The sequence below is a fragment of the Ochotona curzoniae genome, unplaced genomic scaffold, assembly GCF_017591425.1.
Source record: "Ochotona curzoniae isolate NIBS_2020 unplaced genomic scaffold, NIBS_Ocur_1.0 contig_2723, whole genome shotgun sequence".
Classification (NCBI taxonomy): domain Eukaryota; kingdom Metazoa; phylum Chordata; class Mammalia; order Lagomorpha; family Ochotonidae; genus Ochotona; species Ochotona curzoniae.
This window is the reverse complement of record NW_024465573.1, coordinates 23,659,522-23,670,181: the sequence shown is the minus strand read 5'-3', so window position 1 is coordinate 23,670,181 and position 10,660 is coordinate 23,659,522. Positions and strand designations below refer to the sequence as shown.

Sequence of the window (10,660 nt, the reverse complement as noted above, 5' to 3'; positions counted from 1 at the left end):
GAACACCTGGTTGGGGGCCCAGTGCAATCGCATAACGGTTAAGGTCCTCACCTTAAACGCGCCAGGATCCCATATGGATGCTGGTTCTATTCCTGGAAGCTCCACTTCCCATCCAGCTCCCTGCTTGTGGCCTGGGAAAGCAGTCGAGGACAACTCAAAGCCTTGGGACCCTGCACCCATGTGGGAGACCCAGAAAGAAATTCCTGGCTCAGCACCGGCTGTTGCGGCTGCTTGGGGAGTGAATCATCAAACAGAAGATCCTCTCTGTTTCTCCTCCTCTCTGTAATCTGCCTTTCCAATTAAAAAAATAAATGAATCTTAAAAAAAAAAGAACACCTAGTTGACCATGAAATAAAAGATAAAATAATCAAACATCTGTGCATACCCACTTAGTCATGAAGAAAAAATAAAACAATCAAATGATTGTGCAGAGGCTTGTAATGGGTCTGAGTAAATAAAAGGACAGTGTCATCTTGAGCTGTAGCAAGAGGGCACCAAGTGACAGTGTCCATGTCTTTTCTTATCGCCGACTCCACGCACCCTTCTCGAGCTCCAAACTCGGCTGAAACTGGACTCCGGCATAGGTCATCTTCCACTACTTCTCCCAGGCCATTAGCAGGGGTCTGGCTCAGAAACCGAGCATCTGGGACACAAACAGATGCCAAAATGTGATGTTAGCATTGCAGGCAAGGGCATTATCTGTTATGCCAGTAGGTTGGTCCCATAAATACAATTTTTTTTAAGATTTATTTTATTTGTATTGGAAAGGCGGATATACAGAGAGGAGGAGAGACAGAGAGGAAGATCTTCCATCTGATGATTCACTCCCAAGGGAGCACAATGGCCAATGCTATGCCAATCTGAAGCCAGGAGCCTCTTCCAGGTCTCCCTTGTGGGTGCAGGGTCCCAAAGCCTTGGGCCGTCCTCAACTGCTTTCCCAGGCCACAGGCAGGGAGTTGGATGGGAAGCGGGGCTGCCGGGATAGAACCAGCGCCCATATGGGATCCCAGGCATGCAAGGTGAAGACCTTAACCGCTGCGCCATCGTGCCGGGCCCCATAAATACAATTTTAAAAAGATTTATGTTCATTGGAGAGGCAGATTTATACAGAAAAGGGGAGATAGGAAGATCTGGTTCACTCCCCCAAATAACTGCAGCAGAAAGAACTGAGCTGATCTGAAGTCAGAAGCCAGGAGCTTCCCCCGGGCTTTCCATGTGGTTGCAGGGTCTCAAGACTTTGGGCCATCCTCTACTGCTTTCCCAGATCACAGTCAAAAAGCTGGATTGGAAGTGGAGCAGCCGAGGCATGTAACTGTGCCCATATGGAATGCCAATGCTTGCAGGTGGAGGATTAGCCAATAAAGTCATCATGCGGGCCCTCCCATAAATAAGTTTTTTTTTTTTCACAGCATATAAACTATTTATTAACAGAAAAGGCCTGCCGACTCATTTCTTCTTGGACACACCCACAGTGCGGCCCGGTGGCCAGTGGTCTTGGTGTGCTGGCCCTGGACACGGAGGCCCCAGAGGTGGCTGCTCTCTATGTGCCCAATCTTCTTCAGCCACTCCAGGTGCTCAGGGAGCTTGTTATCCAGACCGTTCGCCAGAACCTGACTGTATTTGCCATCTTTCCCATCCTTCTGTCTGTTCCAGAACCAGGCAGGGATCCTGTACTGTACTGTCTGGGATTCTGCATGATGGTGATCACCCCTCCACCTCATCCTCAGTGAGTTCTCCTGCCCTCTTGGTGAGGTCAATGTCTACTTTTCTCAGCACCACGCGGGCGTACCTTCGCCCCACACCCTTAATGGCCGTGATGGCAAGGGCTATTTTGCGCAGCTCATTGACATTAGTGTAAAGGGCTCGCAGAACGTGCTGAAACTTCTCAGGGATCACATGGTGGTGGGAAAGGCAGTGGCGTGCGAGGCCTCTTGTGGAAGCGGCTCCCGGGTTTGAATCAGCTCAGCTCCGGCCATCGCAAACATTTGAGGAGTGAACTAACAGCTGAAGGATCTCTCTCTCTTTCTCTCTCTCTCTCCTTCTCTCTGTAACTATGTTTTTAACATAAAAATAAAATAAATCTTTTTAAGAATTTCTGAAAAGGACCCAGTGTGGTAGCCTAGCGGCTAAAGTCCTCACCTTACAAGACCTGGGATCCTATTTGGACGTCAGTTCTAATCCTGGCAGCCCCACTTCCCATCCAGTTCCCTGCAGTGGCCTGGGAAAGCAGTCAAGGATGGCCCAAAGCCTTGGAACCCTACATCCATGTGGAAGACCCAGAGGAGGACCCTGGATCCTGACTTCAGATTGACTCAGCTCCAGCTTTTGCGGTCGGTTGCGGAGTGAATCAACGGATGAAAGATTTTCCTCTCTGTCTCTCCTTCTCTCTGTATATATGACTTTCCAGTAAAAATAAAATAAATATTTTCTTAAAAATTTTTTCTGAAAAAAAAAGGTCTTTTACCAGGCTTATTTCTGTCAAGTTTTCCCCACACAGCACTAAGAAAAGTACTTGTGTAAACATAATAAGGTGTATACAAGACAAACTGAAGTATTATGGAAACTCAGAATAAGCAGAAAGCTTTCTTTCAGCTGACATGATTGGGGAAGTTTTGAGGAAATGGACAATCCAACTAAACCTTGAAATGTGGTCAGGGTAGGCAGGCACAGGGGATGGTGGTGTAGCATAGCATGTAAAGCCACCACATGCAATGCCAGCATCACCTTTGGGCTCGAGTTTATGTGTCCCATGTGCTCTGATTCTAATCCAGCTCCTTACTGATGCCCTGGGAAAAACAATGAAGGAAGGCACAAGTGCTCAACTTCCATTCCAAACCTCTGTTCCACCTAAGATACTTAAAAGAAGCTCCTGCCTCCCAGCTTTGGCCTGGTCTATCCTTGACCATGGCAGTCATCTAGGAAGCAAAGCAGCAGATGAAAAATTTCTCTCTCTCTGTCTCTATCTTTCTTTCTCTCTGTAACTCTGACTTTCATAAAAAGAAAATCTTAGAAAAAAGAGGGGGCCAGCACAATGTCTCAACTGGCTAATCCTCTTTTTTCAAGTGCTAGGACCCCATTATGCCCTGACTGCCCCGCTTCCCATCCAGCTCCCTGCTTGTGGCCTGGGAAAGCAGTAGAGGGTAGCCCAAAGCCTTGGGAACCTGCACCAATATGGGAGACCCAGAAGAAACTCCTGGCTTCAGGCTTCGGGCTTCAGATCAGTTCAGCTCTGGCTGTTGCAGCCATTTGGGGAGTGAACCAGCAGATGGAAGATCCTTCTTTCTGTCTCTCCTTTCTGTAAATCTGCCTTTCCAATAAAATAAATAAACTTAAAAAAAAAAAAAGATGGGAGGCCCTTAGCAGATGCAGACAGGGCATTCCTCAGTAGCAGTCCTTGTGTTGTATATTTGAGTTGATCTTGTTTTTCATGCATACTCCACAGTGCATATGAACTCAGAGCTCAACGGAAAATGTACAGAATGGTTCTGGTATCAGAACCCTCAATCATGGTGGCCAGCGGAGCAGCTTGGCTGTAGCCTTGGCTGTAGCTTCACCTGGCCTTCTGTGTGCTGCACCAGGCTTCTTCTCACCCTGTTTGGCTGGATATGTTTTTGGCTTGGGACGTGGAGTTTTATGTTCATGCATTTGCTCAAAGTTCTGTCTGTTGAGCCGCCTTCCCATTTTCATCATCACCGCATAACCAAGACCCTGTTGTGTTTTGTAACTTTCACAAAGCTTGTGTGACCAGCATATGTAAGTAAAAAGACTGAGTCTCAGGGGATTTGTTCATTTTCTCAGACTACTTTCTTTGTGAGCAATCTTGGGCTTAAAAAAAACTAAAGGGCAAAGACAAAGCCCCCGGGGCCAGTGTTTGGTGCAGCAGTTACGACACTGGACCACTCAAACTCCCTTATCGCGTGCCTGGGCTCAGTCCTGGCTCTGTCTGTGATTCCAGCTGCCTGGTCATGTGCACCTTGGGAAGCCATAGTGATGGCTCACATACATGAGTCCCTGCTGGTCACAGGAGCGACCTAGATTGAGTCCTGTGCACCCAGCTTCAGCCTCGTCCCCCCCTGAGCTGTTCTGAGCATCCGGGAAGGGAATCAGAGGATGGAAAATAGAGCTCTCTCTTTCTCTGTCCAGCTCTGTCTTTCTGAAACAAATATAAGTAAATTTATGTGCCAGCACTGTGGAGCAGCAGGCTAAGCCTCCACTTGTCACCATAGTATTCCCCCATCCCCCGCCTTTTTTAAAGCAAAGATTTATTTGTTTTTATTGGAAAGGCAGATTTACGGAGGGAAGCAGAGACAACAGAGAAAAAAATCTTCCACCCATTGGCTCATTCCCTAATTGGCCACAACAGCTGGAGTTGACCTCATCCAAAGTCAGGAGCCAAGAGCTTCTTCCAAGTCTCCCAGTGGGTGCTTTGGGATGTCATTGGCTGCTTTCCCAGACCATAGGCAGGGACCTAGATGGGAAGCGGAGCAGCCAGGATACAGAACTTTAGCCACTAGGCTACTGCTTCAGGTCCAGAAATAAATAAATTTAAAGGACAATATAAGCATAATGAAATTCCTTACAAACAAAAAATACCAAAAAAATTCCTCCTCTTCCCACTTTTCCTGATTATTAGTATATGGTACAATTAATTTTTTTTTTTACAATTGATGAATCTATAGTGATACTTCATTATAAACTAGTTAATTGTTAACATTAGGGTTCATGGTATTGTACATTTCTTTGGGATTTGACAAATGCATAAGGTCAAGCATCCACTATTGCAGCACCCTGCAGTATAGCTTCACCGCCCTTACTTACCCATCCCACCTGTCCACTTCACCCCTGATTGTTTTTACTGTCTCTTTAGTTTCAACTTTTCTAGAATGTCTTAGAGTTGGAATGATACAATACACAGCCTTTTCACACTGCATTTCTTTCACTTTATAAGATGCATTTCAAAGTTTCTTCCATGCCTTTTTCTCAAGATTGACTTTATTTGAAAGACAAAGAGGAAATGTGATCTTCCATCAGTTGATTCACTCCCCAAGAGGCCTCAATCACCAAGGTTGGACCAGGATGACATCGGGAGCCTGAAACTCCATCTGGATCTCCTGTGTGACTCCTATGTGATTCCCAGGTGCGATTACAGGGGGCTGGATCTGATGTAGAGCAGCTGGATCTACAATCCATCTCTTCAGTATGGGATGTTGGCATTGCAGGTTGGAGCTGAGCCCACTTGCACCACAGTGCTAATTCTTCCTCTGTGCCTTTTCATGCTTAAATAGTCTACTTTTTTCTTTCTTAAAAACTTATTTATGGATTCCACAGGAGGCCTACACGCCGCCGCCTTCAGCACCGCCATGTCTCTAGTGATCCCTGAGAAGTTCCAGCACATTCTGTGAGTCCTCAACACAAATATCGATGGGCGGCGCAAAATAGCCCTTGCCATCATGGCCATTAAGGGTGTGGGGCGAAGGTACGCCCGCGTGGTGCTGAGAAAAGCAGACATTGACCTCACCAAGAGGGCAGGAGAACTCACTGAGGATGAGGTGGAGGGGTGATCACCATCATGCAGAATCCCAGACAGTACAGTACAGGATCCCTGCCTGGTTCTGGAACAGACAGAAGGATGGGAAAGATGGCAAATACAGTCAGGTTCTGGCGAACGGTCTGGATAACAAGCTCCCTGAGCACCTGGAGTGGCTGAAGAAGATTGGGCACATAGAGAGCAGCCACCTCTGGGGCCTCCGTGTCCGGGGCCAGCACACCAAGACCACTGGCCACCGGGCCGCACTGTGGGTGTGTTCAAAAGGACATGATTCAGCAGGCCTTTTCTGTTAATAGTTTATATTGTGAGGGGAAAATAAAAAACACACACAGCCATGAACCAGGAGCCTCCTCTAGGTCTCCTTCATGGGGGTGGAGGTCCAAGGTCCTGGACCATCTTCTGTTACTTTCTCAGGCTATAAGCAGGGAACTGGATGGGAAGTGGAGCACCTGGTACTCAAACCAGTGCCCATATGGGATGTCAGTGTTGAAGGCAGAGGCTTAGCATACTATACTATGGTTCCAGCCCCAAAAGGTATGTTTTTTGAGGATTTATTGAGGATGAGCTCCCATTCTGATATGAAAGACATACAATTTGCTACCAGGATAACTTTCAACATACTAAATGTTGCTCTACAGGAGGGTCCCCATAGTTATTGTAGTTCTTTTCTTAGTCATTTTGAACTCAGTGATTAGGATGCTCTTTTGTCATGTCTGAGTGCCTGGGTCCAAGTCCCTGCTTTGGCAATGGTGGCTCAAATCACTGGTTCCAGCCAGTCATGTGTGAGACCTGCCCTACATCTTGGCTCCCAGCTTTTGTCAGCTTCAGCTCTTACTTCTTTCAGGCACTGGGAGAGTGAACTAGTAGATGAAATCTCTCTCTGCTTTCCAAATAAAATAATACAAAAAATAAAGACTTCTAGCCTCCTCCGTCTCTTCTTCCAGTTTCTATGGCTTTATTTCCTCTGTGACCTAGCTAATTTTGTTCCACTTAATATAATTAGGACATGATGTAACTACATCTTTTAAAAAAAGAACCTCCCTATTACACTAGAGCTCAGACTGAGTTCCCCCAAATGGGCACCTGGATACTTCCTATACGAGAAGCCACTGTGACCTTGACTGTGGCAGGAAGTAGGCATTTCAGTTGATTCTGGGGATACCAAAATCTTCCACCCACTGGTTTACGCGCCAGATGTCCACAACAGTAGGAGTTAGGCAATTTGAACCCAGGAACCAGGAACTCCTTCTCATATGTGTGGCATTTGAGTATCATCTCCTGCCTCTGAGGTGCATTAGCACAAAGCTGGGTTGGATGCAGAGTAATGGGAACTCAAACCAGGTGCTCTCATATGGGAGTCAGGTGTTTCAGATGACAGACTAACCCAACACAATGCTCCTCCACCCTGGACCTGGAGTGGTTTGTTTGTTTGTTTTACTAATTTGTAACTTACATTGCTAACAATGCCTCTTCCCCTAAAGCAGAATGGAATCTTTTTCCACCCTAGGAAATCTGAAAAGGGATTCAGTTTCTGGTTTATTGGGTGAAAGTCATCTTTAAAATAAAGTCAGAATTAGGAATAGTCTGTGTTTTTCCCTACCCTCACTCCTTCATCCTGTGTATATTAAAGATGTGGAGTGCACTTGTCACTGGCTTTTTGGGAAGACAGAGCGTTGCCTATGGCAACCACTGGGCCACTTGAGATTGACTCCTGTGGGTTCCCTAAGCAACCGTGGCAACCACCTTGGTGAAGAATCTCCAGTGAGCGCAGGTTATAGAGGAGCAAGTTCTGTCGTGTTCACAGCTAGCACTTGGTTCTGACTTTTCTTGTGTGGCCCAAGCGACTCTAAACAACCTATTCACCAGGGGCAGAGTCAGGAATACTTTGTTCAGCCCCTGGAGTGAGACAGAACACAGAGAAAGCTTTCTTTTGAAAAAAAAGCAGAGGCTGCAGCTGCTCTGGGTACAGGCAAATTGCAAGAACTTTTTGCCCAGGAGACATGCTGCCCAATCTGTGGCCTGTCACGGTGGTGTGAAAAAAGCTCCTTTCAAACTCTGTTGTTGCTTCTGGATATTAGAGAATTCATAGTGGAATATTTTTTCTAACACCGGTGGAGTTGGAAGCGTCTTTCAATACTTGGGTGTGCATGATGACTGTTGAGTATTGCTGTTGTTTCCAGAAAAATACCACTGAAAGGATACATACAAGGATCTTCTAAAAACTTATAGAGAGGTGGGCATATGGCACAGTGGGTTCATTCCCTGTTTACAATGCTCACATCCCATACTAGAGTGCTGGTTTGAGTCCCAGATTCTCTACTTCCTGTAAAGCTCCCTGCTAATATGCCTGGGAGGCAACAGATGATGGTTCAAGTATTTGAGTTACCTGCCACCCACATGGGAGACCCAGTCTGAGTTCCTGGTTTCTGCTTTTGGCCTGGCCCAACCACCATGGCTGTTGTAGACATTGGAAACTGAACTAATAGATCTCACTCTGTCACTCCTCCTTTCTTTCTTTTTAAAATTCTTACAAAAAAAATATATATTTGAAAGACATAGAGTAACAAATATAAATATATATTATATGTAAAATTTATTTGAAGCACAAAATAATAGAGACAGAGCTCTTTCACCTGCTGCTTAACTTTCTAAATGGCTCTAATGGCTGGAGTTGGGTCAAGCCGAAGCCAGGAGTTCAGAGTTTAATTGGATCTCCCATATGCATGGCAAGGTCCAAGTATTTGGAGCATCTTCTGCTGTTTTCCCTCACATACTAGCATGGAATTGGATTGGAAATGAAGCATCTGGTTCTCAAACTGGCACTTAAATGGAATGCTGGCATCTCGGGCAGCTGTTTAGCCAGCCTAGCCACACTACTCCCACTCACTTTGCCTTCCTAATACATACATACACGTGTAACATCTCTTTAAAAATTTCATGGAAAATGTTATATATATATATAAAAAACTGCATGGACTTCAAGGTTTATTTGCATCAAAATAAAATTCTTTAATTGCATTTTAAATTAAATTATTGGAGAGGCAGACATGTGGGCACACACACGTACACACATAGGTGTCTCAACTCGTGCCTTTTGAGCTAAACACGATCCTGTAACTCTGCTTCTCTGCAAACTTGATGAGATTGGCTCAGGAGGTTCTAGACACTGAGAAGGATTTAGCTGGAATCTGCAGGTTGGAAGTTGGGAAATCTTGGTATTCCCAGAATTCTAATGCATAAACAAAGTCCTGAGGACCATGAGGGCCAGTGAGGGCAATTTTCTTGATTCAGTCTGCTGATTCAAATTTTAATATCATCTGGAAATCTTCACAAATGCACCCAGATTAAATGTTTAATCAACTATCAGGATATCCTGTACTCCAATGAAGCCGGTACATAAACTTAACTAACACATAGTGTAATCAGAGATCAACTAAAAAAAAAAAAGATTTATTTATTCTTATTAGAAAGGCAGATTTACAGAGAGGAGAGACAGAAAGAAAGATCTTCTGTCTGCTGGTTCACTCTCCAATTGGCTGCAACAGCTGGAGCTGAGCCAATTCGAAGCCAGAAGCCAAGAGCTTCATCCAGGTTTCCCACGCAGGTGTAGGATGCCAAGGCTTTAGGCTCTCCTCAATTGCATTCCCAGGTTATAGACAGGGAGCTGGAAGGGAAGTGGAGCAGCAGGACATGAACCAACACCTGTATGGGAGCCCAGGGCATGCAAGAAGAGGATTTAACCATTAAGCCATTGCAATGGGACCCAACATTTTTTTTTTTAAAGATTTATTTTTTTAATTATTTTTTCATTGGAAAGGCGGATATACAGAGAGGAGAGACAGAGAGGAAGATCTTCCGTCCGATGATTCACTCCCCAAGTGAGCGCAACGGGCCGATACTATGCCGATCCGAAGCCAGGAGCCTCTTCCGGGTCTCCCGCGTGGGTGCAGGGTCCCAAAGCTTTGGGCCGTCCTCAACTGCTTTCCCAGGCCACAGGCAGGGAGCTGGAAGGGAAGCGGGGCTGCCGGGATTAGAACCGGCGCCCATATGGGATCCCAGGCGTGCGAGGCGAGGACCTTTAACCACTTGCGCCACTGCGCCGGGCCCTGCCAACATTTTTTTTTTAATTAAAGGTATTCATTTATATGTATTTGAAAGAGAGCTAGACAGCAATCTTCTGCCTGAAACTTTGCTTCCCAAATGATCCCAATAGGGGGGCTGAGCAGGCCAGATTAAAGCCAGGAGTCCAACTCAATCTAGTTCTTTTGGGAGAAGACAGAGACTTAAGTACTTAAACTATAACTTGCTGCCTCCCAGGGTACACATTAGCAGGAAGCTGGAATGGAAAGAACTTTGACTTGACATCAGGCTCTGTGATACAGAATGTGTCCCAAGTTGTGTCTTCTGCATCAAATACCTGCTCCCAACAGAACAACTTTCTCTTAAAAAATAAAATGTACTTAACTGTTTGAAAGTCAGAGTTATACAAAAAGAGGGAGAGAGAAAATCAGTCTTTCATTCAGATGGCCCAGACTGAAGCCCAGGGAGCCAGGCGATTTACCACAGCAGTCTTCTGTGTGGTGGCAGTGGTCCAGGCACTTTGCCCACCTTCTGCTATCTCTCTAAGGACATTAAAAGGGAGCGGGGTGAGAAGTGGAGCAGCAGGGCTCGAACCAGTGCCCATATGGGATGCTGGTGCTGTTGCAGGCAGCAGATTCGCCTACTATGGCATATCGCTGGCTCCAAGAGATCAACTTCAAGGTCCAGTTACCACATTGTGATGTTGGTTATTTCAGTCTACTGACCCTTTTGTTATCTGAAAGGATGCTGGGTTACATAAACTTTTGTGAATTTTTCAGTATCCACTTACAAACGTGGGAGTCTCTTTCTTCCACATTCCTAGCAGTCTCACAGATGATCTAGCATGTTGTTTCTTTAAAAAAAATATTTATTTTATTTTATTATTGGAAAATCAGATATACAGAAAGGAGGAGAAGCAGAGAGGAAGATCTTCTGTGCATTGATTCACTCCCCAGGCAGCCGCAACAGCCGGTGCTGCGATGATCTAAAGCCAGGAGCCAGGAGCTTCTTCCAGGTTTCCCATGTGGATAC

General features: G+C 45.6%; 2 pseudogenes; one reads left to right on the top strand and one right to left on the bottom strand.

Annotated features, from left to right (window-relative positions):
• Positions 1–1,408: 1,408 nt before the first annotated feature.
• On the bottom strand, positions 1,409–5,362 carry LOC121153987 (annotated as a pseudogene).
• LOC121153986 lies at positions 5,331–5,819 on the top strand (annotated as a pseudogene).
• Positions 5,820–10,660: the final 4,841 nt, after the last annotated feature.